This window comes from Pimephales promelas, chromosome 17, assembly GCF_988280905.1.
Source record: "Pimephales promelas chromosome 17, fPimPro1.hap1.1, whole genome shotgun sequence".
Lineage (NCBI taxonomy): Eukaryota > Metazoa > Chordata > Actinopteri > Cypriniformes > Leuciscidae > Pimephales > Pimephales promelas.
Window position 1 is genome coordinate 11,858,297 of NC_142785.1, and position 6,038 is coordinate 11,864,334.

The following is a 6,038-nucleotide window of genomic DNA, read 5'->3' on the forward strand; positions in this document are numbered from 1 at the left end:
TGAGATCGGGAAGTGAGGTTTACTTGCACAGCAACTACTAGCTGGCCTCCGTTACACTCACCCCCCTAAACCTCACTCTCATCCGGGTCACAGCACCAATGTAACCCCTCACACCCGGGTCCAACTCAACCTGCTACGAGCGGGCCTCGAACCCGGGTCTCCGGCATGAGAGTCAGGCGCGCTAACAAGGAGGCTAAAGACTGCAGCCTCTAGCATCTGTCGCTAGAGCGCCTATTGAGATCGGGAAGTGAGGTTTACTTGCACAGCAACTACTAGCTGGCCTCCGTTACACACGCAACTTGTCCATTGTAGCATCAATGAATCTGTGATGGACCGTGTGGTCTCTTGAAGAAAGCTGTTGACACCCACTTATCTGAATTACTTACACCTGGCTTGACATAGCCACTCCTCCTGAGCCTGGTTTGGCCTTTGTGAAACTGATAAAGCCAGGATGCACTGATCACACTAGGTCAAGCCCAGCTTTAGCCTATCTCTTATCCTGGATTTCTAAATTCTGCTTTTGTGAAACAGCCCTCAGCAAGAACATGGCTAAAGCCAGCAAGAAACGAAATTTCACAGAAAATGTCTTCTATGTGAATATATGTGCAAGTGTAATTTATTCCTGTGATCAAAGCTGAATTTTCAGCATCATTACTCGTCTTCAGTATCACATGATCCTTCAGAAATCATTCTATGATGATTTGATGATCAGGAAACATTTATGATTATTATCAGTGTTGAAACATCTGCTTCATATTTTCAGGGAAATCGTGATATAGCAATTTCAGGATTCTTTAATGAATGAAAACTTAAATCAAACACATATAGAAATCTTATAATCTTTTATTTATAATTATAAATGCATTTACTGGCACTTTTAAAAAAAATCAATGTGTCCTTGCTGAATAAAAACATTACTTTCTTTTTTACCTTTACTGACCGAATTAATGAAGTTTATTTTTTATTCTTAGTAAAGCCAACGCTGCCATTGCTAGACGGGTGTGCACATGCTTTATGTTCTTAATTGCATAGTAGAATGACTTGTGACATAATTTGTAATTGATACATTATTTGACACATTATTAAGCAATATATGACAGCTGGTGGCACGATAGAACAATTCGTAGTGTAATGTTTGCCACTTCACTTTATTGCTTCTATGAGTCGTCAACGGACAAAAATCAAGGCAATTGTACGTACGCCAGACATGAAGTTTACTTCGAGGAACGCACATTTTTATGTTAATTTCACTGTTAGTAGGCTACATCTAGCCGTGAAACGTGAAAACTGGCGTACACAGTGTTGATACATAACGTATCCCTAAAGATTCTGAGAATCCTCTCAGAGAGCTCCTAACTTAACCTAAAAATTCCTTGCCAGGAGTTTTAGCTTAGAAGTGATTTCAGAACATTTTCAGTGAACTCTGAGCAAGGAATGGATGGAAAATCCCATCTTAGTGAGGAGGTGCCCACATGGAAAGAAACTATATGAGGATATATGCGCATATATGAAACCTATATGCAGTTTATATGCACATATATGCTGCATATATACAGCATATATGCACATATATGATAATATATATGCTGCATATGTGTGTATATATGACACATATAGGCAATTTTAGGTGCATATATGCACATATATGATAAGATATATGCTGCATATGTGTGTATATATGACACATATAGGCAATTTTAGGTGCATATATGTGCATATACAGGCCATATAGGTCTCCTGCATTGCTTCTTTATATCCACACATAAGTGCTATATACAAGAGTATCCTATACTGTAGCTCATGGCAGGATCTGGTCATTTGTAGCTCATCCACTCTAAACAATGCTGGGTTGTTTGAACCCAAATTTGGGTGAAATATGGACAAACCCAAAATGTTTGGTTAAAAATGTAATTTCAAATTTTAACCCGAATTCAACTTTCACTTTCACTTTTTCAACTGTACATTTTTTTAATTGCATTTTTTAACCCAACATTTGGGTTTGTCCATGTTTGACCCAAAGCATTTTTAGAGTGTATGTATATGTCACTATATTGCTCAAATAAATAAATAAATATTTATATACATATCAGAATGACTTAGTGGAAAAGAAGGAAATGTATAACAAAAGGGTTTGTTGTTTTTTCATTTTACCAAAAAGCCCTTTTTCCAATTTCAAGTCACTTTCCCATACACATCCACACATTCACCGATACATCAACCAAATGCAATGCAAATTGCAATGTTTTCTGTATTGTCTGAATGCAGTTTTTTTTCTGGCTGAAAGGTCATTACAGTCAAAATGTAGCAAAAAAAAAAAAAAAAGTGAATGAATAGAACGTACATTCAAATAATCATCATCATCCCACCATCTATCTGAGCAATTCACAGTGGTTAATAAATTCGAATGCTGCTGCACTGCCGATTGGCCGCTACAGCGCCCCGTAGTTGATGACGTCACCCGCCTAACGCTTGACGTTATCCGTATCCGATGAGATGAAGTCAAGTTTCGCGCCGGAAGATAACGGCTGGGAGTAAAAATTGCGATTTCAGCATTGGAGATCCTCTAAGTCCTACTTATCACCAATCGTAAGTATTCCTAATTTTATATTTATTTGCAGGGTGGAAATTGCGGTGGCAGAGAAGTATAAACTTAGCATTTATTTTTTGCCAAACACACCTGTTTCAGCCCATACACTTCCTATGTTGTTAGCTGGTGAGGTAACGTAACGTTACTGTGGGTGCTAAAATAACTTAGCCGTTGATAAGATTCAATTTAGAATTAACGTGTATTTATTTGTTTCTTTCTGGAGGAATTCGTAGAGGGTTAACAAAAGTCATGGCCTAGAGAACATAACGTCATGAGAATAAATGATACTTCTCTGCCAACGGCTCAAGAAGGCAATCGGCTCCAGAAAAAAAAAAATACCTGTGGAGTTTGAATTTGGTCGAAATTGGTGAAAGTAAGAGCCGTATCAATGGGCTTGCCTTTACAGTTGCAGGAAATGTCTTTCAAATAATAAACATTAACGTTAGGGCATTACTATTTTGATTAAGTGATTGTAATTGTTTTTTTTTTTCTTTATATAACCTCTTTCTAGAATTACCTCAAATGAAAAGTTACCTCGCCATTATTGCTCAAAAAGGTAAGTTCCTCTGATTTTGCTTTTTAAAATTGTTTCTCTAGCAGAGCTGTAGAGACTTGTGATGTTGGGCTGATTGATAGTGTTAATTATTTGATTTAAGTTATTTGCACTTTAATTTATTGAAGAGAATAACTTTTATTTTTCTTCTATGAACAAGACTGGAAGGAGTCCTGTTGAGGATTTAGATTCCTCCTCTTTTGAAAAGTGCAACCGGTGAGTAACCCCCTTTGAATTTTTATTTATTTATTAATAAATATCCCCATCCCCACCCCGACACCCTATCCTCCTCCTCCTCCTCCTCCTCTCTTTTAAGAACATTTAGGGCAATTATTAATTTGTTTCATATTATTATTTTGTGTAATATTATTATTTTGTTTCTTTATCATTAATCTGCATTCATACATAAAAACATATAAACTATTGGGAAGCTAAGCATAAGAATCAATATGAAACAATGCCAATAAATGAATAAATTATTTTTCAGATTGAAGTTATAAAGGGCTCTGGGGTGTTTTGCCAGGCAGAAGTGTGGAAAGCAGCCCTCCTTGCCACCTCTGCTACTGCCATGGTGTGGAATCTGCTGCTGGGCACATTTGATCTGGAGACTTTGCTGAAAAACAACCTGAATGGTACAAAACATTCTCCTAATCTCTTCTGTCCGTAAAAAACAATTAATATTCTGTGGAATAAATTATGTTTGTGTGCGGGCATACCATCGCTTTTTTACTTGCCATTTTTGTATTTCCTTGCACCTCAAGAAAATGTGATGTGTATATAAAAAAAGTATTGCTTTCACAAGCTTCATTTTAACCCCCTTTTATAATAATTTTGAAATTTTACTTTAAGGTGGGAAGCCAACCAGAGGGGATGGGGAGCAGCTGGTCGCCCTTGACCAAATTAAAAAGGCATCATTATTGGTGAGTAAATGTATAAAAGTTTTGTTTTCCCTTCTCAACGCATTAGGATTTTATAAGTTCACCACTTTAACCATAGCCTACTTGTATCAATGTTTATTAGGCATCAATTGAGACTGTATAAGGGATTATTGTTACTATATCTACTTGGAACCTATAATACTAATTCATCGCTTGCTCAGTTCTTGATCCTAACTTTCCTTTTCTTAAGCCACGTTTCAGATTTTTCAGAATCTTCCAATTGACATGTTTACATGACACATTTTTTAAAATGATCAACCTTTTATCAAAAAATATGTGTCCGATCACATCTGTACTGTAAGCACTTTGGGTTCCTGATGAAGTACTATATTTTTCTTCTTCTTCTTCTTCTTCTTCTTATTATTATTATTATTTTTGTCTTCTCTAGATGCTACATTGAAGAAGTGGCCGTCAGCCAGCCGAGGGGAGATGGGCACGTCTATCAATTCAAAGCTCATGGAGCTGAGAAGATCAAAAAGATATTTTTTCTATCCAGTTTTTTTGTCTTATTTTTGTTTTTGTACTATTTGATCTTAAGTAAATAAATAATCTAAATGCATACATTTTGGACTATTATTTATGTTGCCTAGTAGCTATGGATTTTAATAATTATTCTAATATAGGTAAACATGTTGGTGCATGTATAAATGCACCTACAGTATATGTGCACATATATGCGTACATACATGTACATATATAGGTACATGTATGCATGTATATATGCACCTATATGTGTACATATATGCATGCATACATGTACATATATAGGTTCATATATGCACAAATATATGCACCTATATGTGTTCATATATGCACCTATATGTGTACATATATGTGTGCATACATGTACCTATATAGGTGTGTATATATGTGTACATATATGCACGTATATATGTACATATATGTGCATATATGTACATATAATATAGGAAAACGGCCAATTTTATATATGTCACATATATCAAAACCTATATTAAAACATATATGTTTATATAGGTTTTTTCCATGTGGGTGTGGTTGACCCCGTTGCTAGGTATGAGTCATCATTTCAAAAGCCGCGATTGGTTGATCCTACAAGTTTGATGAAAATGAACTTTTTGTGATAATGAGCAAAGGATGTACCCTCAAATCAAAAAACATAATTAAACACTCTAATCTTATGCAGACTGTAATTGTAAATAATATTTCACATTCAAGAAAATATCTGGAAAATGAATAGTAAGCTGTAGGGGTTATAGCCTAACATTAGAATCTATGTGAAAACTTAAGCTCATTACACCCTGTTCAAATAATTATTCATGTCTTATTTGCTCATATTAATATCCTAGCTGGTATATTTTGTACTTTGAATCCCATATGGACCCCATTGAAAACAAGATGGCCTATCTCAAGGGAATGTCCTTAATGAAGTAGAAATTGCAACGTTACAACTCAGTGTTGCCTTAACGAGGGTAACACGGCTCAGCTTTTATCAATGTCTGTGATTGCTGGCTGGTCTATTTATGAAGGCTTGTTAACAAATATCCTACAAACACAGAAAATGGAAATTTTGTGCAGCTGCTTATGGGAACTCCTAAGCCACTAAAAGTCCTCTTCCCTGCTCTTAGCAGATCTCACCTTGGGAGCCCTTTTAAGCGCTAGGTATCTTGAGGAATAGCTTTTATATTAACTGGGATTTTCATGTCACTTTTAGGGGAAATTCTAAGAAAACGTCATGACTCTGAGAATTTTCTTCGAATTTGGCCGCTAGGAGCCACTTTTTGCACAAAAATTCTTTAGGCATACGGGCCCTGGTCTGTTGCTTCTCTACTTAGGAAGAAAAAGTTCCCTACACCCACAAAAATACATCACTGCAGCACCCCATCTGCTTCTGGATTGGTTGACATTTTTTACACAACCCAGGTGACATTCAAAAAGGAAATATTTAATTAGCATCAATTTGAACTTTAGATTTACTTTA

General features: G+C 36.0%; 1 long non-coding RNA gene across 1 annotated transcript; it reads left to right on the forward strand.

The window, feature by feature from the left end:
* The first annotated feature begins 2,343 nt into the window (after positions 1–2,343).
* LOC120464756 (uncharacterized) lies at positions 2,344–4,641 on the forward strand. Its single transcript, XR_016147032.1, has 6 exons — positions 2,344–2,586; positions 3,099–3,143; positions 3,301–3,356; positions 3,628–3,772; positions 3,990–4,060; positions 4,467–4,641. It is a non-coding gene; the product is annotated as an uncharacterized LOC120464756 (long non-coding RNA).
* Positions 4,642–6,038: the final 1,397 nt, after the last annotated feature.